Source organism: Aythya ferina (genome assembly GCF_964211825.1).
Source record: "Aythya ferina genome assembly, chromosome: 12".
Lineage (NCBI taxonomy): Eukaryota > Metazoa > Chordata > Aves > Anseriformes > Anatidae > Aythya > Aythya ferina.
Window position 1 is genome coordinate 21,390,770 of NC_140308.1, and position 20,644 is coordinate 21,411,413.

The 20,644-nt window shown below is 36.8% G+C and overlaps 1 pseudogene across 1 annotated transcript in view; it reads right to left on the reverse strand.

Moving 5' to 3' along the window:
* Positions 1-20,644, reverse strand: part of LOC311443145 (neural-cadherin-like) — a 64,269-nt pseudogene that overhangs the window by 14,386 nt on the left and 29,239 nt on the right. The window contains exons 10-25 of the transcript XR_014698936.1: positions 18,691-18,861; positions 17,793-17,952; positions 17,043-17,210; positions 16,225-16,474; positions 15,998-16,125; positions 15,404-15,590; positions 14,545-14,688; positions 12,156-12,503; positions 10,486-11,932; positions 8,635-8,728; positions 7,121-7,305; positions 6,701-6,921; positions 3,316-3,593; positions 2,304-2,534; positions 1,438-1,555; positions 710-837 (exon numbers count right to left, since the gene is read on the reverse strand). The product of XR_014698936.1 is annotated as a neural-cadherin-like (transcript). The remainder of the gene's footprint in view (positions 1-709; positions 838-1,437; positions 1,556-2,303; positions 2,535-3,315; positions 3,594-6,700; positions 6,922-7,120; positions 7,306-8,634; positions 8,729-10,485; positions 11,933-12,155; positions 12,504-14,544; positions 14,689-15,403; positions 15,591-15,997; positions 16,126-16,224; positions 16,475-17,042; positions 17,211-17,792; positions 17,953-18,690; positions 18,862-20,644) is intronic.

The following is a 20,644-nucleotide window of genomic DNA, read 5'->3' on the forward strand; positions in this document are numbered from 1 at the left end:
TTACAATTCATCTGTGTTCAAGTCAGGAAAAGCTGTAATACCCTAGAATCCATGTTCTCCTTTAACTGCCGTGTGTGCACATTCATCCTATTCTAAAGCAATACTAAAAAGAAGATGGTTTTGCATATGACAGAGGCCAGAAACCTGAAAGTTGGCTCAACTTGGTCTTAAAGGTACCATACACATGCTTATGCTCTGCAATTTCTTCCAATTACCCCTGTGAGCCAAAAAATTCCATTTATTTCAGTCCTCAGAGAGCTGCTTTTTCCCTAAGGTAGCAGCTCAATTTCCATTTTTGGTTTTCATTTGTTCTTACAGTTTTCACTTTTTTGTGTGCACCTTTCATGAACAGGAGCATTACGTGCATCTGCTGACATGGCAGATTTCAATTAATCTCAATTCTCATCAGTATACTTCCTGGGACTATCTATTCCATGCTCAAGTATTTTTATTAGTACAAAGTTTTCCCAATAACCTGAATAACCTAAACTGTAACTTAGAGCTCTGTAACTTGACCCATGTGTCCAACATGCTGGTTGTTTCTCCCAGTTTGGTGTTATCACCAAGGGCAGTAAGGATTGAATTACACTGGATCCAAACACTTGCAGAATGCAACTGAATGTTCCCTTCTGCTTTGAATGTAGTACTTGCTTTGTATGTTCAAAGGCCTTAGACTAAACTGACTTTCAGTGAATCTCCAGAAACATACCTTGCCCTTTGTGGAACATACCCAAAGACTTCACAATTTGTATAATCTTCAGTAGACAACCATTTGCCTACTCCTTCTGTCTCTGAAACAACAGCCGTACTGCAATGATCCAAAGTGAATCGAACATCCTACACCAAAACATATCGTTACTGAATGAGGAATTACTGTAAGTTTCAATAAGCGTGTGATATCGAATTCTCATCTTTTTTTTTTTTTTTTTCAGAGCATCATCCAAAAAGTATTGTGGTTTCTTTTTCCATGTTTTCCTCCTCACAATAAACACTAAAGCCAAAATGGAACCATTCAACAGAAAAGGCATTTACCTTTCCATTCAATTTATACCTCTGAGTAGTTTAACCACTTTTACAAAATATGTAACTGCATTTGCAAGTAAGTAATATCTGTTTTTTGTGCATAGGTAATGGATCTCAGTGTTCTTCAAATAATACCTGAGTGCACAAATTACAATTAAGCCTTTATGCACATTACACATGTGCATAAAAAAAAAAAAAAAAGATTTCTCTGATCCCAGAAGAAGATTACAACATAGGTAGATTTGGAATAGACAATGCTGTCTTTCCAAAATTTGTATTACTCATCAAATCTACAAGCACAGTTAGAATAATACATATAATTATCCAGTCTCTTTTTTCTACCATCCTGTTGCTACATAGGCAAATGCTATTGGAAATAACCAATATTCTGAGGCAGAAAACCAAATAACCGAACTGACCATTGGTTCTCACTTCCAGCTGATGCCATTTTTTGTCTGTTACATTCAGGTGACTTGGAAACTGCAGTATCACAGAACCTGAGCCATGGCTCATCTTCAGCACAGGAATGCCACTGGTGAGTTGTAATGCCACATACACACACACACAAAAAAAAAAAAAAAAAAAAAAAGAAATTAAAAAATTAAATCTAGCAACAAGTATCTTTCCATTTTGGGTATTTTAGCACATTTAATGAATGTACTTATTTAATGCTCATTGCCAGTGCCATGAAGTGGGGTTCAGCATAGAAGGTTCAGTACAGAAATAACTAGAATTGTATTCTATGACTTGTATTATGCAGAAATACTAATTTAATATAGTATGTATTTTTATACTTTAGATTGTGGCACTTCTTCGTCAAAAGTAAAACACTGGAACTTATTCCTGGTAATCGATCTGTATTTTTATAATGCTCAAAATGCCCTGAGATGGGAAGAAGTTTAAGTGCATTTCCTTTCTCACTAAACTAGACGAGAATGACACGTGACTAAGACTGCATTAATCATGTAATATCTATCTTCAAACTACCTAAATTCCTTTTATAGTACTAGAGTTTTCCTGGGGGAGACTTTCTCTTTAATATACAAATCTGTCTGTTTTATTTTCCCCTGATTTCTACAACTCTGCAATGGACCAAAGCCGTAGCTGCAGGCTACAAAATACATTACATCAAAAAAGAAATACCTATTAGAGAATGTTTCAAACTATTTTCCAACATTTTCAACCCAGAAAATAAATTATCTCGTGAGATGGAAGGATAGAACTCATTGACTGCTACATTGTTCACAACCCATGCATTCCCAGAAGATGTTTTTTTCCACACACTTGCTGAAGTACCTATTGCAATGAAGTTTTCTGTACTCCTAGGTTCTGGATTTGATAAAGGACCACTGTATAATAGAAGTCCATCTGGAACTGCAGTAATAAACTCTAGAGAAAGTGAGCTTTAGAAACAAGGCCTGATGGGATGAAACCATGCATAACCATTTCCATGGAAACTGTGCTTAGTCTGCTGGCAGTCTGGTCCATGAAACGAAGCAGGGCAAAGACATCTGAAAGAGCATAAACAAAAAAACTGTTAGAATTCCCAAATGTTCAACTTTTTTGTGGGGTTCTATATGTAACAAATGTAGCACTTGCCATGCTCACAAGCAGAAGTGAAACAAGGATTTTAAGTATCTCAGGTATAGTGGTGCTCAGCAATTATTAAAATACTTTATGAGTACAAAGCATTTTTATCCACCATATTATCTCTATCCAGAAAGTATTTCTGAGTTTGTGACTTAAAGAATAATGAATTATTTCACTAGGTAAGTGACATGAAACATCAAACATCAATTGGCCAGTTTATTGCAGCAAAAACTCTGGGAGGTAAATTCCTAGCTCGAATGAACAGTTTAATTTCACCAAAGGAATACTGGTACATGCCAGATGCTATAGTAAAGCAAGTTTACTATCTAATATTTTCTAAAGTCCTTACTGCCCATTCTTCAAACTACATTTTATTCCCCTCCACCCTGCTGCTATTTAACTCCTACTGAATTAAGTGGTCTTATAATGAGAGATGTTCATAAGGCCACTGTTTTTTCCCAGGGTTTTAATTCTTACACACACATAGTATTTCCATTGATTTCCAGACTAAAATGGTGTTACCGGGCCACTGGTAAAGGCACCATTGTCATTAAGTTTACACTCCAGTATACTTGTAGGTTCTTTGTTTTTCCTTCAGTCAGCATTGCACTCATTATATTTAAAAAGATACAGGTCTAGAAAAACATTAGACATTTTAAAAACAAAAGGAAAAAAGTTAAGGTGCAATCCCAGTTTCCTCACCTGTAACCATTCAAAGTGTCAATACACATTCCACCATTGAGACAAGGGCTTCGAGAGTAGGAAGAACAAGACTGATGAACTCAGTCCCTAGCTGAGCAAGTGCAGACTGCGCTGACGGTGGTTGTTACAGAGGCAAATGAGACAGTTCCAGTATCTATCACTGTGGGGACATCGCTCACACTGAGGTAGTTCATACAACCATTGCCCTCACTACAATTTGCACTCCTACATTCATTTACATCCATCTGTGAAATACTTGCTTGTAAAGCTGACTGGACCTAAGAGAAAACACAGTTTAACAAATTACCATTCTGTTCTTAATGAATGTTTTTATGTACTGCTTCATTTCTAAAAAAAAAATCTAAGTTATTGTAAAGTTAATGGAATGCTTTAGTTTTCTGATCATTAGTAACATCTCTGACTATACAAGCAAAGTGATTTCATAAATACAGGAATTATTTTAAAAAATTCATAGTAGCAATATTTCCTGAAAACTTAAATCCCTGATACAACTGATATTGAATGTGTTAAATTGGTACCGGACTACCAACATTTTTGCTGAGGACCAAAGCTGTGTGGTCTATGTCACACTTCTTGCACTCTGACAGCACCATAATTCATACCCAGTGTTTCTTAAGTAACCTTTCCCATAAGGATGCAAGCACTGGAAAATGCAGTGCTGAGCTGCATTTAATAACATCCACAGAAAGTGACTTGACAGGTTTGTGGCAATTTGAATTCAGCCTATTCATTCACGTCCTTTAAGCTTCCTTTTCATGTCAACTGTCTCAAACAAAACACAATCAACCTAGTGTATGGGATATCATGTTCTATTCAACGTTAATCTTTGCTATTTCATTATTTTTATCATGAATTGGGCTTGCATCTGAAGGTCCAAATAAAGCAAAGAGCCTCACTGTATATGTGTGTACACACACATATATATACACTATATATACTACATATATATAGTTTTTGTAACACAGCAATAGTGTTCTTGCAGTTTGCAACTCCTAATCCAAAGAGGAAAAACAAACAAACTATAATAAGGCACAAGGGAAGTTAGTTGTTCACAATAACCCTGAGGAAAATAACAGAGCTGTGACTATTTCACACCTCTTGTAATTCAGCCAGTAGCCTATGCACAGGACTACAGTATCACCACATTTGTTCCCTAGTATAACACGTTTGTTCCTTTCACTTGTCTTGGGATTTTGCACAGGTGCCTATAAAGCTTCAAAATTTGGTTTGTATTCGAAGATTCAAATACACTGAATGACATGCATATAGTGCCCAAACCTGAATACAAGAGGCCTCACTATGGTCTAGTCATGGGCAAGGGCGACATACAAATGTAGAACTAACAAAATGAGATCAGACCTTTCTTTGTACATTTAACAAGTATTTTTTTAAACTATAAAATGCATGACAAATATTTTAAAAGTAAGTTTTTAAAAGACCAAAACAAATGCATAACTACTAAAGATCTTTTTTTAAATTTTATTTGTACTGTCACGCCAATTTACCACTCTAAGAACTCTGACCTTTATCATCAATTGTCAATATACCCTCAAATATCATAACATATGGAAAACCATGTCCCCAGAGGCATAAAATATACTTTATAATGACATGATGCATCCTGTCAGCACTTTTTGGTGTCTGCTGCCCACAACAATCACCATTAGCAGGAAGTAAACAAACAGCTATGCAGTACAGTCACAAAAAAGCAGCATATATAAACAACATTAGCTCATTTGCACTGTTATGGAGGATTATTTTTGCCGCTAAAAATAGTTGTAGTAAAGCTGTACCACAAGGAAGTAATGCAAGCATATTATTTATTTAGCAATTCAATGAATAATTCCAGTTCTAATTACTTATTTTCTCTATTTATATATAAAAACTACTGCAGAAATTGTTCAGTTATGATTGGTTTTCGGTAGACTACTGGTGATTACTCACTAGAGCTATTAATTAAATATTGAAAGGTGATATATAATCGATACAAGCTTGACTTTTTCATTAAAATATGTGAAGCAATCCCTTCTTACCACTGTCATGAATTCACCTGCCATATCTTATGGCATAGAATATTTAAAATCTATGCAACTTTCCATAGTATTATTGCAGTAACTCTATAAATAAGCAAAAGAAGAAGTCATTTCATGAAGAACCTTCATGAATAGAATTTGCCTCTGTGTATTTCCAGCTTGGTCATTGTGTAGATTCTCACAATCCACACTATTTAAGATATTATAAGATGTGGGCATGTGGTAAGAAAGATACTTTTTGGTTCCAAGAATCATGGTATTTACACAAATGAAAAGTGCTGTTTTCTCTTCAGGAAAAATCCAGCATAAATGCCATGTATTAAATTTAAATATGCTCCTGTAGCCGCACGTAAAATGTCAAGAAGTGCCATCTTGTCCAGAGCAAGTTACTGCCAGTCAACTGAGCAGCAGCATCTTGCCTTTGTGCACAGCAGCAGCTTTTTGCCTACTCAATAGCATCTGCAGGACTTCAGCAAAGCCAAAATCTGGAAGGCTGCTGAAAATAGAAGAGTGGAACCAGTACAGACTGCATATGGGTAGCTGATTTAAAGGGCATGCAGAATGTGGTAAAATAGTACAAGAGTTAAGTGTCATCAGGAAGGGAAAGAAAACATCTAATTTCAAAAACTCTTTTACCCCTATCATAGGAAAAAAAAAAAAAAAAAGGAGGGGGGGTGTCACATTGTATTTAAGAATTAACCTTTGGTGAGTTAAAAAAAATGGTAAAATTGGTTGTCTACATCTCACTTTAACTGTTCTTCTAACCTGCATATTCCTTCCAGCAGGATTATTTCTATGGACTATCATCTCTTTGTATAGCAGAATTTCAGTTTGGGTGACATCAAGCCTGTGGTAAGTGTCTAACCACAAGCACATGATTTGGTATTTCCATCAGCATCTAAAATGTCCGAAGAGCTGTCAATTTCAACACATTATCTGTATTACAGTACTGCTTTGTCTTTTATGGATTCTTCTAATATCATACTCAAAAGTCTGATAGATTATACAATGAGACACTGACTAAAGAAGACACAGGCAACTGTATTATGATTAGGAATGGAGGGACATCTTTCTGTGACTACAAGTAATTATATCTATTGAAACTAAAATGAGTACAACTGTATGATAACAAAATGTATGGGATTAAGGAGAATGAAGACAACTTGAATTTAGCCATTGTTTGACAATTTTTTTGTCCTGAGTGAAGCAATACCTATCTGTAGGTCTTGCATATTCTTCCACTGAGGTTTGTGTGAGGTCTGGGATACATAACTTGCATCTATGTCATTTACCCAAATACTAAGTCTGCAGAACAGCCCTAGAGAACATACCTCATTTTTAAATGCTGCCATCTCAGCATGCAGGTCTGAATACGCTGAGCCATCAAAGACCGCAAATCTTACATCTGCCTGTTTTCCATCAATGTTCATCAGACTGAAGACAATGATATCACTAAGCTGAACTGATAACATGTTTGCTAGTAATTCCTTGAACTTGACATATCTGTTTTTGCCGTGTTTATCTCTCTGTATGAACTCCTCTGCTGTGACATCTGAGTTTGGGATTCAAAAATAAACATGAAATAGTTAATTTCTCAACTGATTTCTTATTTAGCAATATGAAAACATACTGGAAAGTGCATCTGCCCCATAATGACATCTAAATCAAAATCATAAAATAATACCTACATCATGTAATCATTCAAATATACAAGCAGCTGATCTAAACTCTCAGTAGGTACTAAAACTAACCTGATAGACGCACAGTGGCTGAGTTTTGTATGTCTTTATCTTCCAGCTCTTTGACATGGATTTGTACTGTAGACATAACATCAGGCCAAACTCCATCAGAAACTATAACTTTTAAACTGTGTATTCCTTCAGGAGCATTATCCACCATCATCAAAGAACCAGTCCTCTGATTTAATCTGAAAAATCTAGACATATACTTTCAATTAGGGAAACTTAATAAACCAAAACTGAGAACTTACATTAACATAACTCAAAAAGCCGTAAATGTTGCTATGAAGGTTACAGGATTAAAACTTACAGCAATCCATGAACAACCTCAACAAAGCACCAAAAATTATTTAGCTGAGAAGTGATGGTTTTCAGAGCTTATAAATAGATGTTTCTTCCACTCCCAAACCCCTATGTCTTCCCAATCCTGAATAAAAACAACCAGTCTGCAGGAGACAGTGTAACCAGGGGGTTCAACATAGCCATCATGTACAGGTCTATACAAATATAGAAAGTGACAAAAACACACAAATTCCTGATTCCCGTTTATCAGTTTGGAATAGGGCAAAGTCTGTATGAAATTTCTGATTTCATTTTTATGTGCCACCTCAAAGGGACAATGAGCAGTAATTATGGAAATATTCCATGAACACAACTGTGGAACAGTAACCTCCTAAAATGTAAACAGGCCTACTTATGATATGGACAAATACTATGTTAGTAAGAATTAAGGATCTAATTCGATACATGAATTTGCAGAAATAACTCCACTAAGTTAAAAGTTATGGCTTTCCCTTGCAATTCTAAATGTATTCATCAACAAAGATCATCAAATTAACTTCCACTTCTGATGAAATTATTATATTCTGCCCTTTTGAATTTGTGATTTGTATTGCATCAACTTTAACAGCTAGGGGGAGGCATTAAAAACTCTGCTTATTGTTAAATTGGGTCTTACAGACCCAATGTTTAAATAAATTAAGGACAAAAAATAAACATCATGGTATGACCCTGCATTGTCTAAAATAAAATAAAATAAAACAAAACAAAACAAAATTAAAATTAAAAAATAAAATTAAAAATTAAAATTAAAATAATGCATTGAAAGTTCTAGGACTTAGTTACCCAAGTTTAGAATCATAGAATCATAGAATCATAGAATATCCCAAATTGGAAGGGACCATAAGGATCATCAAGTCCAACTCCTGGCACCACACAGGTCTACCCAAAAGTTTAGACTATGTGACTAAGTGCACAGTCCAATCACTTCTTAAATTCAGACAGGCTTGATGCAGTGACTACTTCACTGGGGAGCCTGTTCCAGTATGCAACCACCCTCTCGATGAAGAACCTCGTCCTGATGTCAGCCTGTTTAAAAACAAGAAAAAGCACATGAAAAGGTACATTCCTTCATACACTCAATAATGTTGTATTGCGTGCATCCTGAACATAGAGAAATATATGGTGAGTAAAATAATTACAGAAGCGTTAAGTATTACTAATTTTGACACAAATACAATCCTCACTTGAGCAGTTTTCCTTCAAAGAGAAATGTTTTATTGTCCCAGTCATCCTGATCTGGTGCAAACACTTCCCCAAGCACTGTTGTTGACCATTTTCCTGTTGAGATAAATTATAATAAATCTGCATTTAATTTTCTGCTTTTTGGTACACTTAATATTCCACAGCATTCATTACATTGTTTATTATTTTCAGATTGCTGCTTGATTTGGTGACGGTTATGATCCAAGATTCTTAACATGATTCACAGCTTGCCATCTGATTTCTGTCAGTTCTGGGAAAGTGAGTACACTGTGGATGGCATAGTAAGGCATAGAAGTCAAAACTGATCCAAAACAACACAAAGATGAATGCAACTCTATGTAAAATTCTCTGAACAAAAATAAATAAATAAATCACTGTATCAGGAGTTAAACCAACTGCTACTCTGCTATTTCAGACAGCACCTGCTGGAACCCAGCAACAAAGGGAAAACATCCTGTGGACTGCAGCTGGGAGAGAAGGACGTGGCCAGGAAATGGGCAAGAAGCCACTAAGCTGTGCCAGTTCTTGGCCCTTTTTTCAGGCCTCTGTGGACCATCACAAAAGTGGAACATCCACTAAAAATAGCGAAATAGTTCTAAAATAGCAAAAGGAGCATCCTATAGGGAACTACTCCAGGGAAGGAGACCTTAGAACAATACAGCAACATATGAAATTCTCAAGGTTCATATGTGGAGCCAAACCACCCTAGAAAATTCATTCTCTCACTTCTATGGTAGGATCTCATCACATCTTTTTCTAATTCAGGTGTTCTGAATTCAGCAAAAAATAACTCAATGAAAAAATATCTTCTGTAGATTACACTTGTCTGAAATTCTACCACTGCAATGATAACTGAGAATAGCCAAGTTTATCTGGAACAGAGTATCTGGGAAGAGGCTTAACAAACCGTACTTATAAAGGCCACCAAGGCTTTATTTACAGTCAAATTTTACACAGATAATTTCAGGAAACAAACAGTAATAGAAATTCAAGACAAATGTTAGAAAATATTATTCAACTGCTTACACATTGCTAAACCACTCCGATGAGAAAATGTTAAGAGTTCACTTAATGGATGCATTTGCTCTGTTCTTTCCCACTACAAGGTGAAACTCTTAGTATTGTGGTTGCTGTCACAGAGCAGATCTCCTGATAGTATTTCTTGAACTAGGTACTGCGCACCACTCAAGAAAACATCCAGAATAGCATCTTTTGTTTGTCAGTCCAAAGGCTCCATGTTCTAGAAAGTAGTTACTTACTGCATCTCAAAGATTATTTTTCACTTTTTTTTTTTTTTTTTCTAAAAAGGCACTGACCCAGCTTTCTCTCAGATCCTTTCTTGCCAGCTAAAACCTCCCTCCTCCAGATTTATATCTTGCTCATCCACACAGTAGGTGTGGCATCGTAGGTCTACAATTTCTGACTCAAATATGAATCTCTGCTATTTCTCAAAATTGCTTCAGTTCCAGCATTCTCATCTCCAGATCACTCTATGTCAGATACTTTTTGAATCCCGTGTACACATAAAAGTTTTCCTCTGGAGAGGCAAAAATTAATGAATGGAAAACAGATTTTATTGATTTATAAAAATACTGCATTTTCTGTACATGCAGTATGTATTTGTTCATAGCTAACAGTCTTTTGGTAGATTATCTTTACACATCAGGGTTTGAACTTTGGAACTTATACTCTACTCTGATTTATTTTGTAGTTTACAGAATTGGAGCTTTAGTTTAAAAATACGTAAGCCATTAAAAAATAGAATTTAGAACTGTTAGAACCGTAAAATTGTTATATTAATATACCTGATGTAATATCCAGACATTACTTACCATTGTTACTGTACACACAGATTTCCTTGTGGCCAGATTTATGGCAGTTGTCATTTTCATCACCAATTGTTATAGTTAGGATGTTTGTAGAGCTAATAGCTGGAATCCCACTATCTGCTATAGCTATTGGCAGATGAAAAACCTTGTGCTTTTCTCTGTCAAAGGACCTCAAAGCAGTTATGGTTGCCATGTTATTTCTGTTGTCAGGAAGAGAAAAATCCAAAGAATTCTGGTAATATGGTGGCAGTGAAAATGTAAAAGGTGGCCCATTTTCCTCACTGTCTGGATCAAATGCATGAAGCAGCTTTGAGGTATGGTTCATATGCACTATTTCAGGCCTCAACGCATTTTCCCAAACTACAGGCAGGTATGGTACCTCAAACTTTTATCCATTGTCATTAACATCAAGCAAGTTAATCAAAACTGTAACACTTCCAGTTTGGGTGGGCATCCCTTGATCTGAAGCTTGCACAATTAAACTGTATTTCTGCATGACCTCACGATCTAGTTTATTTGCCACAATCACGTGACCATGTTTGTCAACTGCAAACAATCTCGTAGGATCTGAATTTGACTTTATAGAATATATAATGATCCCATTCAAACCAGAATCTTTGTCTGTAGCTCTCACTGTCATTACTGTAGTACCTATAGGCTTATTTTCAAAAAAAGGTTTTGTCTGAATAAATTGAAAAGGGAAGACTGGGCTGTGGTCATTTGAGTTTTCAACTTCAATCAGGCAAACAGCAGTACTAGAAAAATCAAGATCTTCCACTTTAATAGTAAGATTAAACTGCCTTTCATGTGCTTTCTCAAAATCCTTTTTTTTTTCAGTCGGATAGTGGCACATTGCCATTCTTTGTCACTCTTAATAAAAAACTTCTGATCCAGGTCTCCCCCGATGATACTGAATGTTAAGCGAGCATTTTCCCCAGCATCTGCATCTACTGCAGACACTTGCAGAACTTCTGAGTCGATGGCACTGTTTTCAGGAATTGTTGCCTGCCACAACTTTTTTGTGAATCTAGGTACATGGTCATTGACATCTGCAATCCAGATAGTGGCAGTGCCAGTTCCTGTTAGCCCTCCCCATCTCTTGCTTCAACAGTAAGAAAGTAATTTGCCGTCCTTTCTCTATCAAGCACTCCCCACACTACATGGATTGTACCAGTATTGGGATTGATACTAAACATGTCAGTACCAAACTCATTTTTTACATTCCCTGTAATTCTGTAAGTCAGAACAGCATTAAGACCTACATTTGGATCATCTCGGTCAACTGCATTCATTTCCATGACTAATGTATCTGCAGGAGAATTTTCAAAGGCACTTCCATTGCAATCATCAGGCATGCACATGAAGAAAGGTGTGTTGTCATTTATACCCCACACATTAATAATCACATCAGGAATACATTATATTACTACAATCATCTTTTATATTTTTTCTATTTATAGAATTAATTTAACTATACTATTCTGATAGCTACTTTAAAATATTAATGATCTGCATTTTAGGATCACAAATGATCTATTCTGCTTATCCTGCTTAATATCTTCACAATTATGCTTCCTTAAAAGTCAATTTCTCTTCTTCAACTGACAAAAATACTCAGTAAAATTAAATTACAATAATATATCTGCGCTGGATTATTATTCATGTAATTGTACCAGAGTAATCTGTGCTCTTTCATTAAAATATTATAATCTCTGAATGTGCACGAAAGTATACTACCTAAAGTACAAAGACTGGTAACCCATCCAGTTCCTCAATTATACTTCCATAGTATTCATTGATAGAGAAAACTGGAGACTCATCATTTTTACTCATGACATTGATGATGGTAACTGCATAATCTTCCCATTTCCCATCAGAAGCCAACAAGTGTATCTCATGTATTTTTGTTTCTTCATAATCCAGTGGCTGGGCAACAAAAATAGTTCCTGTTTCTGCTTCTGTATCAAGCTCTCCTCCTGTGCTTCCAGCAGTGATCTGATAACATAACTTAGCATTTGTTCCTGTCAATTACCAACAGTGTCAGAAAACACACAATTTCTTAAGTACACAAAAACATGGGATGTTAAGATGAAGTACAAATCATAACTGATTTTTGATATTATGGTTTGTTAGTCTGTTAAAATCTGCAGCTATGTTAGATTACTGATTAGTATTTTCAATTTTGCTATGCCCAGTTACAGCTTGTGTCTAGTTATGAAATATACCTTTGCAATTGTTGAGGGATTTTTTCAAACAGCAAAAATCCCATGGCTTGCTGTAGCTGAGCAAACCAAGCTACCAGGGCAACTATGAAAAGTTCCCATGACAGTGTTCCCACATCACCCAATTGAGGAATTCAGAAAAATATTGTTACCAGTAGTTGGCTTCAAGGACAAGGTCTACGTGACTGCTAATCACAAGGGGGTTGTTTTCTTGCAGGTGGGGTTGTTTTCTTGTAGTTGTTTGTCTGAGTGCTTTTGACCAATAATCTTGTGTGAGACACTATCCGCCCCTGTTATGTTCACTATAAAAGTTAGTCTATTTGGGCAATAAAATGGAGCGTGATCTGACTCTACTGATGTCTGTCATGCTTTCGGCTGTGCTTCCTGCAACATGCAATGAAGTATTAATTTTGCTTTTACTTATGATCCCTTCAATTCACTTAGTAATCAGTATGAATGGCCAAGACTATGGTATCAAAAAGACAAATTGGTATTTGCTAACACCCAGCATGTAAGAATCACAGAATCACAGAATTTCTAGGTTGGAAGAGACCTCAAGATCATCGAGTCCAACATCTGACCTAACGCTAACAATCCCCACTAAACCATATCCCTAAGCTCTACATCTAAACGTCTTTTAAAGACTTCCAGGGATGGTGACTCCACCACTTCCCTGGGCAGCCTGTTCCAATGCCTAACAACCCTTTCGGTAAAGAATGAGTTATCATAAAATACTTCATAAAATAGAACCATTCATTTATTTATGCATAGATTTTACCAAAGAGGATAATTATGATCTTCTCCTCTGGCTTAATACTGAACAGAAGTTCACAAAAATTCAGATGCAATCCCAATTTGCCAATGGTTTCAGACCAAGTAAAGATATAGAGCCTTTCATTCTGAAAGCTCTACCTTGAAGTTACCATTCTTCTCTCCTTCTTTCATAGCTACACCTTTAATCATTTACATTATTAAGAAGACAGAAATGAAGGGTGGTATTTCTGTAATATCAGAACCCTGATCCAACATTATAGAGTATATTTGCAGGCAGCGTAAGTAATAAACTAAGAGTTCCTGGTGCAAGTAAAACCTTCAGTAGAGCTTAGCCACAACTGCCTCAATCTCCTTGAATGGAGGAGGCATCAAATGTATTCAGGATGTACTTGCACATTACAGATGTGCTGACAGAAAAACCCTCTGGGACCTGTGCAACAACACATATGGTTTCACCATATAGCAAAGTCAAATTAGTAGTGCACAATGGACAAAAGAGGGAAGCCTGCACTTTCCCCTCTCTAATTTATGAGCACTGGCTATGTACTTGTTTATACATGACTTACTGCTGAATTCCTGACTGATCTGTAAATCAACATGGCTAAGACTCAACATATGTCCTTAGAAAGTCTCATTTCCAATATGACAGCAGGTGCCAAAAAAATAAAGAATCTTACAACTGCACAGTCTGGAGACAAAGTAAACAAATCTCACTGAATATAAGTCTGATATATTCTAGTTAACCAGGACATTTTTATTGGTGCTTATTTGGGGGAGAGAAAAAAAAAAAAAGATATGATCTAAAATAAATTTGTATTTGCTGGCACATAAATTATTTCTCAACATCCCACATTGCTTCATGTAAGTCCTTTCACTTATGTGTCACAGCTTCATTATCAACTAACATTCATGCGTGAATGCACAATCAGTTCACACTTAAAGAAGTTTTAAAATCTAGAGACAAGAACACATTTTCCTTCCTAACCCCAACAAAAATATGTCTTGGGGTGTTGAAATTAACTCATTAATATTTTAAACATAGGTATGTGGAATTCCACTACTTTACCTTTGTCTTCATACTTAGCACTGACTGTAATGATAGGTGAGACCACGTCCTGATCTTCATCCACATTTACCTCATAGACATGCTGAGAGAAGACATGCTTGTTATCATTCACATCGGTGATAAAAATGCATACATAGGGCGTGTCTAGAGAGACAAGAAACGAGATTAAAATACTCATCTGTGCCACTGGTGTCAGCTACAATTCCTTAAACTGTCTAGCTGCACATTAAATGAAGATGAATATGAAGACAATACAGGAACAAACCCTTAGGGTTGTGGACAATATATATACCAACATTACTCTGAAGCATCTGGATATCAAACAAATGTCACATCCAATTTGTTTAAGCAGATAGTATGTGAATACTTGATGCCTAATATGGCAATAGTATAGTTTTAAGTCATAACTTTTTGTCCTGAAACCACAAAAGCCAAACTTTTTTATTTAAGCACAACTGTCAATTGAGAATAGGATTTTCTGTCTTGAACATTCATACTTCATAATTACTCTTGAATTAATACAGTAGCATATGTAGTGCTTTGAGAAACTCCTCCACTACCTAAACAAGGTCTGTATTCTATGGATAATAGGTACATCTTTGCCAGGTAGGAAATGCTCCCTAAACTCTGACTATGACTCTCCAGTTTTCTTTCAATTTCAGAACAAACAGCTTGCCTGATTGTCATAAAAAACATCTCTCTCAGCTCTGACACAACTGTTGTGGACAACAAATTTTTAAACAAACATATACTTTTACAAGTACAATTGAAAAAATACATATATTTTTGATTTCAGAGCTGCTGTTTTCAGATACCAACCCAGGTAAAATCATGCTTGTCACAGATATCTGTTTTTTACCAGAGTTTGGTCTCCCATGTTTTCCAGGTCGAGCTGATTCAGAGCCATCTACTGACTTGACTTCTAAGAGATAGGACCTCTTCTTCTCTCTATCAGATATTGAGGTAGTGTATATTGAGCCTGTCTGTGAGTCCAAGCGAAAACATGTTTAGTCTCTGCTACGGTCATGTAACAGCAAATAAATTATCTAAAGAATTAAAAACAAGATGTTAATCTGTACTTTTCTTTCATTAGATACCTCATAACTAAAGTAGTACTTAAAGAGAAGAACAGTGTCGTGGTTGAGAATTTGACGAGATCCAAGAAAACTAGGTAAAAATGTAAGTTTGATCAGTCTCTAGTTTTAAGTCATTTAACTTCCTTCTACTTCGCCCATCTGTAAATATTTCTTCTTGTTTTCCATCTCATACCTACCAGTTTTAGTTGCATTCTTCAAGTGACAGGGCAGAGAAACCTGTAATTAACTACTTTATTTCACCTCATGTCTTCCTAGTAGCCATCCCTTTTCTATGCTGAAGACTCCTAGTCTATCTAGTCATTATTTACACAGAAGGTATTCCATTGTACAGAAGATGTAGGTACACACTTGCTTACCTCACCATTCTGACCAAGGTCAAGGTCGGTGGCAGAGACCTTAATGACAAATGTCCCAACATCAGTTCCCTCCGCCACTGAGGATTCATAAACAGATGAAGTGAAGAATGGGACATTGTCATTGACATCTAAAACATCAGAACAAGCACATAAACAAGTATAAAACAGAAATAATAAGAATAAAAAATATGCACTATGGTTATATGATCACTGAACAGCTTACACACCCGTTACATTAATACAGACCACAGTGAATGCTGCCAAGGGAACTGCAGCAACATTCTGTGCTCAAACTCTCAGCAGAAAGCTCTTTGTAGTTTCATAATCCAATGGCTCAGCTACTAGGATTGAAGCAGAACCATCACCTCTGTTTGGAGTCAAGTAGAAATGAACTGGCATGTTGGTTTCCGGAACAAGTCCCTCTTCTAGGTTGTAAGTTATGTGGGGATCACCAAGGGGAGAAGTTGCTTTGATTGTCTGTACAGTTCAAAGAGTTTGTGTAATTAACAGGTTTCTAAGTAGAGCAACGTTTCCAAAAGTTTCAGTGTACCAACTCTCTCAGATCTCCATCTCTCAACTGAAAACAGTAGGACAAGTATTTCTGGCTATCAAATTGTAACCCTACTCGATACATCCCCAAGCCACAAACAGCTGTAGCCAAAGTTTAACAGTTACTACAGGATTGGTTACTCACTGTTTTACTCTACAAACATTTATTTTGGAATTACTTTGTAAAGCTGTTCTGTTTACTTGTTCTGAGCCAAACCAATCAAGTCCAAGTATTTTAAATCTAATAATTACCACAGGTAAGATGGCAGCATTCAAAAAATTTGAATATCCAAGTGGGAAGGAAATTAAATAGTGGTTGCACTCACATAAATTAAAGCAAAAAATGCTGGTTATTGTTAGCATTTTTGAAATAAAACTAATATCAAATCATTGGCCACTGCAATACACAAAATTATACAGCTCACTATATTTAAGCAAATAAGCATATTCAGATATTCTAGAGCCTCAAAAATAATCAAGTCTGTGCTAAACTTACCAAAATTGACGTATTCTGTGTAGTATTCTCTGGAATAACAACTTCATAGCTGTCCCTTTCCCACTGTGGAGGTTGGCTTTTTGCACTTGTAATAGTTACCACAAGTTCAACTTTACTGCTCCTATTACCTCCATCTGTAGCAATAATCTCGTGAATTATAAATGAAGAGCAAAAGAGTGCTCGTTACAGAGGGTTTTGATCAGGGCTCAGATGAGTTTTTTAGCAAAATAATGAAAACATGAGTTAAAGGCATACTTAAGAAAATCTGCATGAAAGGAAAACATCCATGAATGGAGAAGACTCAACTCAGAATACGAAGTAGGTGCAAGGTTGCTGAATAATCTGCTCTTTTTCTTTATTAATGATTGCTGGTAAACACTGACATTTGTCTCAAAAAATTAGAAAATTTTATACATCCTAAATTTAAAATAAACTATCAACAACAACAAAATCTTTGTCAAATCCCTAAGTTCTTAAGTTCACCTATCAACCGTTTTTGTTACTAGGTCTGTAGTGTTCTTAGAGTCAATACTTTCAAGCTACTTTCAAGCTGAAAGCAGGGCTTGCTTGCATGCAATTCACAGTCAAGGAGCTCATCAGCTAAAAGCCTGAGACTCAGGTTTAATTTGAACAGAACATACTAATCCTTTAAAATGAAGGGGTAACATGTCAATGAGAACAATGTCATGACTTCCATGCCTCTTATGATATATTGAGATGGCCAGTTCAAAAGGAAAATAAGCACCATACCTGAGATATGGGTTGGTTGACAAACATCCAGCCTGTAGTAGGGTTAATCTGTAAATAATCTGGTTCTTCATTCGCTATGGAGTATTTGAGCCGTAGTCATCATCATGGGCTGCAACTCAAAGAAAGCTGGTCCCAACTATTGTGTGTTCCCTTAGGAAATCTAACGTAAGGGAAGGTTATTTCAAGCTGATCATTAATTCACTAAAGTACCATGAACATCTTACTAAGAAATATGAAGAAATACTAAAGTAAAAATGTATGGAAGACATCACTTTTTCCCCCTTGGAACAACGCCCATAAAATCAAATGATGTTTTCAAGAGCTGTTATGATTACCAGTTGTTTCAAGAGCTGTTACTATTACCAGTGCAAAAAGCCAACCTCCATAGTGGGAAAGGGACAGCTATGAAGTTGTTATTCCGGAGAATACTACACAGAATACGTCAATTTTGGTAAGTTTAGCACAGACACAGATTATTTTTGAGGCTCTAGAATATCTGAGCTATGGATCACATTTAAATTTGTATTATCACATTCATAAACTGGAATGCTTATTCAGTCTATTACTTTTTCCAGTTTTCTGGTTTTGCTTTTTTTTTTTTTTAACTAAAGGACTAATTGCTTTGTATGAAATATAAGCAAATGGAATTTTAGCTTATTGCACAAAATCAGAAACTACTTTCTTGGATTTGTATATTATAACTAACTGAGAAATACCAGGTTTTTAATGAATATTATACATGCAATTCTGCAATTAACTAAGATAAGTGCACCTCTGGCTTCAATCACTCAATTAGTCACAGAATTTACTGCTATGAAAGACAAAAATCCAATAATTTTAGACATCAGTTAAGCTCACACTCAAGGCACTGAAATTCTATCCAATGACTCTCAATTACATTTATAGTGGGTGTTTTCAAATCTGGGATCATTGTCATTTTGGTCCAGAATGATAACATTTATCGGACATATTCCAGTGAGTGGTTCTGCTGCCTGGTCTGTTACCGTCAGAGTGATAGAATATTCCCTCTGTTTTTCTCTATCAAATACTTGTATAGTTGTCAGAACTCCTGAAAACAAATTAAATACCAGAATTAAAATACTACGCATTTAACAATACTGTATTTAGATGTTTATTTGATTGTCCATACATTGAGATATAAGCCAATAGGCTAAATATACATATAATGCAAATTCTAGGTTCAAGGCTTCAGTCACAAGATTTAACAATTTCAAGAACTTAAACTGTACTGCTCAGGCAGACACAATCTTCATAAACACTCATATCTATATACAATTGATTTTAGTTCAGAAAGATAATACCAAACTAACTTTAAGAGACAAATTTCCATGTCCTTTATCCTCTAAAAATTCTGCCTGCATTTAGTTTTGCCCTTCCAAACATTTTAGTCTCTTGGTCATTTGTAAGACTACTCTGTCATATGGATAAGTCATTTATATACCATTAACAATGCTACCAGAGAATGTGCACCTAAAACATGTATTTTTAAAATCTACTTACAGATACACAGAAGTTATTTCACAATGCAGAATTTCCACGTTTCAGGGAAAATATCAAATCTAGTTCTAGTTCTACTGGACATGTATGAAGTTAAAAGCAGAATGTTCATACAGTTAATACATCTTATATTTTGTCTGCTATCAAAAAACCTCAATGCAAAGCACAAAGTCTGATCTTATTTAAGCTTGTTTTCCATCACCCTAATGAAGTGGTTTCTATGTGCCAGTATCAGTTACAGAATCACAGAATCACAGAATTTCTAGGTTGGAAGAGACCTCAAGATCATCGAGTCCAATCTCTACCTAACGCTAACAGTCCCCACTAAACCATATCCCTAAGCTCTACATCTAAACGTCTTTTAAAGACTTCCAGGGATGGTGACTCCACCACTTCCCTGGGCAGCCTGTTCCAGTGTCCAACAACCCTTTCGGTAAAGAAGTTCTTCCTAACATCTAACCTAAAACTCCCCTGGTGCAACTTTAGCCCATTCCCCCTCATCCTGTCACCAGGCATGTGGGAGAACAGGCCAACCCCCACCTCGCTACAGCCTCCTTTGAGGTATCTGTAGAGAGCAATAAGGTTGCCCCTGAGCCTCCTCTTCTCCAGGCTGAACAAGCCCAGCTCCCTCAGCCGCTCCTCGTAGGACTTGTTCTCCAGGCCCCTCACCAGCTTCGTTGCCCTTCTCTGCACCCGCTCAAGCACCTCCATGTCCTTCTTGTAGCAAGGGGCCCAAAACTGAACACAGTACTCAAGGTGCGGCCTCACCAGAGCCGAGTACAGGGGGACGATCACCTCCCTAGCCCTGCTGGTCTCTGATACAAGCTGTTTCTGATACAAGCCAGGATGCCGTTGGCCTTCTTGGCCACCTGAGCACACTGCTGGCTCATATTCAGCCGACTATCCACCATCACACCCAGGTCCTTCTCTGCCTGGCAGCTCTCCGACCATTCCTCTCCCAGCCTGTAGCTCTGCTTGGGGTTATTGCGCCCCAGGTGCAGGACCCGGCACTTGGCCTTGTTAAACTTCATGCAGTTGACCTCAGCCCATCGGTCCAGCCTATCCAGATCCTCCTGCAGAGCTTTCCTACCCTCGAGCAGATCGACACACGCGCATAGCTTGGTGTCATCTGCAAACTTACTGAGGGTGCACTCAATGCCCTCGTCCAGATCATCGATGAAGATATTAAAGAGGACCGGCCCCAGCACCCAGCCCTGGGGGACGCCACTAGTGACTGCCCTCCAACTGGATTTGACTCCATTCACCACGACTCTTTGGGCCCGGCTATCCAGCCAGTTTCTAACCCAACGAAGCGTGCGCCAGTCCAAGCCAAG